This window comes from Phyllobates terribilis, unplaced genomic scaffold (assembly GCF_046119375.1).
Source record: "Phyllobates terribilis strain yellow unplaced genomic scaffold, ASM4611937v1 Scaffold_331__1_contigs__length_2093441, whole genome shotgun sequence".
In the NCBI taxonomy this organism is placed as follows: Eukaryota; Metazoa; Chordata; class Amphibia; order Anura; family Dendrobatidae; genus Phyllobates; species Phyllobates terribilis.
The window spans coordinates 2077333-2086031 of NW_027363091.1; positions in this window are offsets into that span (position 1 = coordinate 2077333).

An 8699-nucleotide genomic window follows, 5' to 3' on the forward strand; every position below is an offset into this window, starting at 1 on the left:
GTTCTAGAACTGCTCACGGCACTGGGGGTAGTTCTAGAAGCGCTCACGGCACCGCGGGTAGTTCTAGAAGCCCACGGGGGGGGGGGGGTACTTCTAGAAGCGCCCACCAGGGGTAGTTCTAGAAGCCCCACGGGCACAAGGGGTAGATCTAGAAATGCATACCAGCAGTAGTTCTAGAACCGTACACTTGGAGTATTTCTATAAGCGCCCACCGGGCGTAGTTCTATAAGCTCCCACCGGCACCGGGCGTAGTTCTATAAGCGCCCACCACGGGTATTTCTAAAAGTGCCGACCAGAAGCAGTATTAGAACTGCACACTAGAAGTTCTAGAACCGCTCACGGCACTGGGGGTAGTTCTAGAAGCGCACGGGTGGGGGGGGGGGGTCTGGAAGCGCCCACCGGGGGGGTAGTTCTAGAAGCGCCTATGGGGGAGGAGGGGGGGGGGGAGTTCTAAAAGCACCCACCAAGGGTAGTTCTAGAAGCGCCCACCGGGGGGGGGGGGGGGGGGGAGTTCTGGAAGCGCCCACCGGGGGGGGGGGGGGGGGTTCTAGAAGCAGCCACCAGCACCAGGAGTAGTTGTAAAACCGCACACTAAGAGTAGTTTCAGAAGCTGCCACCGTGTTGATGGGCCCCGATCACCTGGTCCCCTCCCGGTTGGTCGGGCATGAGGCGGGCCCCGATCACCTGGTCCCCTCCCGGTTGGTCGGGCATGAGGCGGGCCCCGATCACCTGGTCCCCTCCCGGTTGGTCGGGCATGAGGCGGGCCCCGATCACCTGGTCCCCTCCCGGTTGGTCGGGCATGAGGCGGGCCCCGATCACCTGGTCCCCTCCCGGTTGGTCGGGCATGAGGCGGGCCCCGATCACCTGGTCCCCTCCCGGTTGGTCGGGCATGAGGCGGGCCCCGATCACCTGGTCCCCTCCCGGTTGGTCGGGCATGAGGCGGGCCCCGATCACCTGGTCCCCTCCCGGTTGGTCGGGCATGAGGCGGGCCCCGATCACCTGGTCCCCTCCCGGTTGGTCGGGCATGAGGCGGGCCCCGATCACCTGGTCCCCTCCCGGTTGGTCGGGCACGAGGCGGGCCCCGATCACCTGGTCCCCTCCCGGTTGGTCGGGCACGAGGCGGGCCCCGATCACCTGGTCCCCTCCCGGTTGGTCGGGCACGAGGCGGGCCCCGATCACCTGGTCCCCTCCCGGTTGGTCGGGCACGAGGCGGGCCCCGATCACCTGGTCCCCTCCCGGTTGGTCGGGCACGAGGCGGGCCCCGATCACCTGGTCCCCTCCCGGTTGGTCGGGCACGAGGCGGGCCCCGATCACCTGGTCCCCTCCCGGTTGGTCGGGCACGAGGCGGGCCCCGATCACCTGGTCCCCTCCCGGTTGGTCGGGCACGAGGCGGGCCCCGATCACCTGGTCCCCTCCCGGTTGGTCGGGCACGAGGCGGGCCCCGATCACCTGGTCCCCTCCCGGTTGGTCGGGCACGAGGCGGGCCCCGATCACCTGGTCCCCTCCCGGTTGGTCGGGCACGAGGCGGGCCCCGATCACCTGGTCCCCTCCCGGTTGGTCGGGCACGAGGCGGGCCCCGATCACCTGGTCCCCTCCCGGTTGGTCGGGCACGAGGCGGGCCCCGATCACCTGGTCCCCTCCCGGTTGGTCGGGCACGAGGCGGGCCCCGATCACCTGGTCCCCTCCCGGTTGGTCGGGCACGAGGCGGGCCCCGATCACCTGGTCCCCTCCCGGTTGGTCGGGCACGAGGCGGGCCCCGATCACCTGGTCCCCTCCCGGTTGGTCGGGCACGAGGCGGGCCCCGATCACCTGGTCCCCTCCCGGTTGGTCGGGCACGAGGCGGGCCCCGATCACCTGGTCCCCTCCCGGTTGGTCGGGCACGAGGCGGGCCCCGATCACCTGGTCCCCTCCCGGTTGGTCGGGCACGAGGCGGGCCCCGATCACCTGGTCCCCTCCCGGTTGGTCGGGCACGAGGCGGGCCCCGATCACCTGGTCCCCTCCCGGTTGGTCGGGCACGAGGCGGGCCCCGATCACCTGGTCCCCTCCCGGTTGGTCGGGCACGAGGCGGGCCCCGATCACCTGGTCCCCTCCCGGTTGGTCGGGCACGAGGCGGGCCCCGATCACCTGGTCCCCTCCCGGTTGGTCGGGCACGAGGCGGGCCCCGATCACCTGGTCCCCTCCCGGTTGGTCGGGCACGAGGCGGGCCCCGATCACCTGGTCCCCTCCCGGTTGGTCGGGCACGAGGCGGGCCCCGATCACCTGGTCCCCTCCCGGTTGGTCGGGCACGAGGCGGGCCCCGATCACCTGGTCCCCTCCCGGTTGGTCGGGCACGAGGCGGGCCCCGATCACCTGGTCCCCTCCCGGTTGGTCGGGCACGAGGCGGGCCCCGATCACCTGGTCCCCTCCCGGTTGGTCGGGCACGAGGCGGGCCCCGATCACCTGGTCCCCTCCCGGTTGGTCGGGCACGAGGCGGGCCCCGATCACCTGGTCCCCTCCCGGTTGGTCGGGCACGAGGCGGGCCCCGATCACCTGGTCCCCTCCCGGTTGGTCGGGCACGAGGCGGGCCCCGATCACCTGGTCCCCTCCCGGTTGGTCGGGCACGAGGCGGGCCCCGATCACCTGGTCCCCTCCCGGTTGGTCGGGCACGAGGCGGGCCCCGATCACCTGGTCCCCTCCCGGTTGGTCGGGCACGAGGCGGGCCCCGATCACCTGGTCCCCTCCCGGTTGGTCGGGCACGAGGCGGGCCCCGATCACCTGGTCCCCTCCCGGTTGGTCGGGCACGAGGCGGGCCCCGATCACCTGGTCCCCTCCCGGTTGGTCGGGCACGAGGCGGGCCCCGATCACCTGGTCCCCTCCCGGTTGGTCGGGCACGAGGCGGGCCCCGATCACCTGGTCCCCTCCCGGTTGGTCGGGCACGAGGCGGGCCCCGATCACCTGGTCCCCTCCCGGTTGGTCGGGCACGAGGCGGGCCCCGATCACCTGGTCCCCTCCCGGTTGGTCGGGCACGAGGCGGGCCCCGATCACCTGGTCCCCTCCCGGTTGGTCGGGCACGAGGCGGGCCCCGATCACCTGGTCCCCTCCCGGTTGGTCGGGCACGAGGCGGGCCCCGATCACCTGGTCCCCTCCCGGTTGGTCGGGCACGAGGCGGGCCCCGATCACCTGGTCCCCTCCCGGTTGGTCGGGCACGAGGCGGGCCCCGATCACCTGGTCCCCTCCCGGTTGGTCGGGCACGAGGCGGGCCCCGATCACCTGGTCCCCTCCCGGTTGGTCGGGCACGAGGCGGGCCCCGATCACCTGGTCCCCTCCCGGTTGGTCGGGCACGAGGCGGGCCCCGATCACCTGGTCCCCTCCCGGTTGGTCGGGCACGAGGCGGGCCCCGATCACCTGGTCCCCTCCCGGTTGGTCGGGCACGAGGCGGGCCCCGATCACCTGGTCCCCTCCCGGTTGGTCGGGCACGAGGCGGGCCCCGATCACCTGGTCCCCTCCCGGTTGGTCGGGCACGAGGCGGGCCCCGATCACCTGGTCCCCTCCCGGTTGGTCGGGCACGAGGCGGGCCCCGATCACCTGGTCCCCTCCCGGTTGGTCGGGCACGAGGCGGGCCCCGATCACCTGGTCCCCTCCCGGTTGGTCGGGCACGAGGCGGGCCCCGATCACCTGGTCCCCTCCCGGTTGGTCGGGCACGAGGCGGGCCCCGATCACCTGGTCCCCTCCCGGTTGGTCGGGCACGAGGCGGGCCCCGATCACCTGGTCCCCTCCCGGTTGGTCGGGCACGAGGCGGGCCCGATCACCTGGTCCCCTCCCGGTTGGTCGGGCACGAGGCGGGCCCGATCACCTGGTCCCCTCCCGGTTGGTCGGGCACGAGGCGGGCCCCGATCACCTGGTCCCCTCCCGGTTGGTCGGGCACGAGGCGGGCCCCGATCACCTGGTCCCCTCCCGGTTGGTCGGGCACGGAGGGGGGCCCCGATCACCTGGTCCCCTCCCGGTTGGTCGGGCACGAGGCGGGCCCCGATCACCTGGTCCCCTCCCGGTTGGTCGGGCACGAGGCGGGCCCCGATCACCTGGTCCCCTCCCGGTTGGTCGGGCACGAGGCGGGCCCCGATCACCTGGTCCCTCCCGGTTGGTCGGGCACGAGGCGGGCCCCGATCACCTGGTCCCCTCCCGGTTGGTCGGGCACGAGGCGGGCCCGATCACCTGGTCCCCTCCCGGTTGGTCGGGCACGAGGCGGGCCCCGATCACCTGGTCCCCTCCCGTTGGTCGGGCACGAGGCGGGCCCGATCACCTGTCCCCTCCCGGTTGGTCGGGCACGAGGCGGGCCCGATCACCTGGTCCCCTCCCGGTTGGTCGGGCACGAGGCGGCCCCGATCACCTGGTCCCTCCCGGTTGGTCGGGCATGAGGCGGGCCCCGATCACCTGGTCCCCTCCCGGTTGGTCGGGCATGAGGCGGGCCCCGATCACCTGGTCCCCTCCCGGTTGGTCGGGCATGAGGCGGGCCCCGATCACCTGGTCCCCTCCCGGTTGGTCGGGCATGAGGCGGGCCCCGATCACCTGGTCCCCTCCCGGTTGGTCGGGCATGAGGCGGGCCCCGATCACCTGGTCCCCTCCCGGTTGGTCGGGCATGAGGCGGGCCCCGATCACCTGGTCCCCTCCCGGTTGGTCGGGCATGAGGCGGGCCCCGATCACCTGGTCCCCTCCCGGTTGGTCGGGCATGAGGCGGGCCCCGATCACCTGGTCCCCTCCCGGTTGGTCGGGCATGAGGCGGCCCCGATCACCTGGTCCCCTCCCGGTTGGTCGGGCATGAGGCGGGCCCCGATCACCTGGTCCCCTCCCGGTTGGTCGGGCATGAGGCGGGCCCCGATCACCTGGTCCCCTCCCGGTTGGTCGGGCATGAGGCGGGCCCCGATCACCTGGTCCCCTCCCGGTTGGTCGGGCATGAGGCGGGCCCCGATCACCTGGTCCCCTCCCGGTTGGTCGGGCATGAGGCGGGCCCCGATCACCTGGTCCCCTCCCGGTTGGTCGGGCATGAGGCGGGCCCCGATCACCTGGTCCCCTCCCGGTTGGTCGGGCATGAGGCGGGCCCCGATCACCTGGTCCCCTCCCGGTTGGTCGGGCATGAGGCGGGCCCCGATCACCTGGTCCCCTCCCGGTTGGTCGGGCATGAGGCGGGCCCCGATCACCTGGTCCCCTCCCGGTTGGTCGGGCATGAGGCGGGCCCCGATCACCTGGTCCCCTCCCGGTTGGTCGGGCATGAGGCGGGCCCCGATCACCTGGTCCCCTCCCGGTTGGTCGGGCATGAGGCGGGCCCGATCACCTGGTCCCCTCCCGGTTGGTCGGGCATGAGGCGGGCCCCGATCACCTGGTCCCCTCCCGGTTGGTCGGGCATGAGGCGGGCCCCGATCACCTGGTCCCCTCCCGGTTGGTCGGGCATGAGGCGGGCCCCGATCACCTGGTCCCCTCCCGGTTGGTCGGGCATGAGGCGGGCCCCGATCACCTGGTCCCCTCCCGGTTGGTCGGGCATGAGGCGGGCCCCGATCACCTGGTCCCTCCCGGTTGGTCGGCATGAGGCGGGCCCCGATCACCTGGTCCCCTCCCGGTTGGTCGGGCATGAGGCGGGCCCCGATCACCTGGTCCCCTCCCGGTTGGTCGGGCATGAGGCGGGCCCCGATCACCTGGTCCCCTCCCGGTTGGTCGGGCATGAGGCGGGCCCCGATCACCTGGTCCCCTCCCGGTTGGTCGGGCATGAGGCGGGCCCCGATCACCTGGTCCCCTTCCCGGTTGGTCGGGCATGAGGCGGGCCCCGATCACCTGGTCCCCTCCCGGTTGGTCGGGCATGAGGCGGGCCCCGATCACCTGGTCCCCTCCCGGTTGGTCGGGCATGAGGCGGGCCCCGATCACCTGGTCCCCTCCCGGTTGGTCGGGCATGAGGCGGGCCCCGATCACCTGGTCCCCTCCCGGTTGGTCGGGCATGAGGCGGGCCCCGATCACCTGGTCCCCTCCCGGTTGGTCGGGCATGAGGCGGGCCCCGATCACCTGGTCCCCTCCCGGTTGGTCGGGCATGAGGCGGGCCCCGATCACCTGGTCCCCTCCCGGTTGGTCGGGCATGAGGCGGGCCCGATCACCTGGTCCCCTCCCGGTTGGTCGGGCATGAGGCGGGCCCCGATCACCTGGTCCCCTCCCGGTTGGTCGGGCATGAGGCGGGCCCCGATCACCTGGTCCCCTCCCGGTTGGTCGGGCATGAGGCGGGCCCCGATCACCTGGTCCCCTCCCGGTTGGTCGGGCATGAGGCGGGCCCCGATCACCTGGTCCCCTCCCGGTTGGTCGGGCATGAGGCGGGCCCCGATCACCTGGTCCCCTCCCGGTTGGTCGGGCATGAGGCGGGCCCCGATCACCTGGTCCCCTCCCGGTTGGTCGGGCATGAGGCGGGCCCCGATCACCTGGTCCCCTCCCGGTTGGTCGGGCATGAGGCGGGCCCCGATCACCTGGTCCCCTCCCGGTTGGTCGGGCATGAGGCGGGCCCCGATCACCTGGTCCCCTCCCGGTTGGTCGGGCATGAGGCGGGCCCGATCACCTGGTCCCCTCCCGGTTGGTCGGGCATGAGGCGGGCCCCGATCACCTGGTCCCCTCCCGGTTGGTCGGGCATGAGGCGGGCCCCGATCACCTGGTCCCCTCCCGGTTGGTCGGGCATGAGGCGGGCCCCGATCACCTGGTCCCCTCCCGGTTGGTCGGGCATGAGGCGGGCCCCGATCACCTGGTCCCCTCCCGGTTGGTCGGGCATGAGGCGGGCCCCGATCACCTGGTCCCCTCCCGGTTGGTCGGGCATGAGGCGGGCCCCGATCACCTGGTCCCCTCCCGGTTGGTCGGGCATGAGGCGGGCCCCGATCACCTGGTCCCCTCCCGGTTGGTCGGGCATGAGGCGGGCCCCGATCACCTGGTCCCCTCCCGGTTGGTCGGGCATGAGGCGGGCCCCGATCACCTGGTCCCCTCCCGGTTGGTCGGGCATGAGGCGGGCCCCGATCACCTGGTCCCCTCCCGGTTGGTCGGGCATGAGGCGGGCCCCGATCACCTGGTCCCCTCCCGGTTGGTCGGGCATGAGGCGGGCCCCGATCACCTGGTCCCCTCCCGGTTGGTCGGGCATGAGGCGGGCCCCGATCACCTGGTCCCCTCCCGGTTGGTCGGGCATGAGGCGGGCCCCGATCACCTGGTCCCCTCCCGGTTGGTCGGGCATGAGGCGGGCCCCGATCACCTGGTCCCCTCCCGGTTGGTCGGGCATGAGGCGGGCCCCGATCACCTGGTCCCCTCCCGGTTGGTCGGGCATGAGGCGGGCCCCGATCACCTGGTCCCCTCCCGGTTGGTCGGGCATGAGGCGGGCCCCGATCACCTGGTCCCCTCCCGGTTGGTCGGGCATGAGGCGGGCCCCGATCACCTGGTCCCCTCCCGGTTGGTCGGGCATGAGGGCGGGCCCCGATCACCTGGTCCCCTCCCGGTTGGTCGGGCATGAGGCGGGCCCCGATCACCTGGTCCCCTCCCGGTTGGTCGGGCATGAGGCGGGCCCCGATCACCTGGTCCCCTCCCGGTTGGTCGGGCATGAGGCGGGCCCCGATCACCTGGTCCCCTCCCGGTTGGTCGGGCATGAGGCGGGCCCCGATCACCTGGTCCCCTCCCGGTTGGTCGGGCATGAGGCGGGCCCCGATCACCTGGTCCCCTCCCGGTTGGTCGGGCATGAGGCGGGCCCCGATCACCTGGTCCCCTCCCGGTTGGTCGGGCATGAGGCGGGCCCCCGATCACCTGGTCCCCTCCCGGTTGGTCGGGCATGAGGCGGGCCCCGATCACCTGGTCCCCTCCCGGTTGGTCGGGCATGAGGCGGGCCCCGATCACCTGGTCCCCTCCCGGTTGGTCGGGCATGAGGCGGGCCCCGATCACCTGGTCCCCTCCCGGTTGGTCGGGCATGAGGCGGGCCCCGATCACCTGGTCCCCTCCCGGTTGGTCGGGCATGAGGCGGGCCCCGATCACCTGGTCCCCTCCCGGTTGGTCGGGCATGAGGCGGGCCCCGATCACCTGGTCCCCTCCCGGTTGGTCGGGCATGAGGCGGGCCCCGATCACCTGGTCCCCTCCCGGTTGGTCGGGCATGAGGCGGGCCCCGATCACCTGGTCCCCTCCCGGTTGGTCGGGCATGAGGCGGGCCCCGATCACCTGGTCCCCTCCCGGTTGGTCGGGCATGAGGCGGGCCCCGATCACCTGGTCCCCTCCCGGTTGGTCGGGCATGAGGCGGGCCCCGATCACCTGGTCCCCTCCCGGTTGGTCGGGCATGAGGCGGGCCCCGATCACCTGGTCCCCTCCCGGTTGGTCGGGCATGAGGCGGGCCCCGATCACCTGGTCCCCTCCCGGTTGGTCGGGCATGAGGCGGGCCCCGATCACCTGGTCCCCTCCCGGTTGGTCGGGCATGAGGCGGGCCCCGATCACCTGGTCCCCTCCCGGTTGGTCGGGCATGAGGCGGGCCCCGATCACCTGGTCCCCTCCCGGTTGGTCGGGCATGAGGCGGGCCCCGATCACCTGGTCCCCTCCCGGTTGGTCGGGCATGAGGCGGGCCCCGATCACCTGGTCCCCTCCCGGTTGGTCGGGCATGAGGCGGGCCCCGATCACCTGGTCCCCTCCCGGTTGGTCGGGCATGAGGCGGGCCCCGATCACCTGGTCCCCTCCCGGTT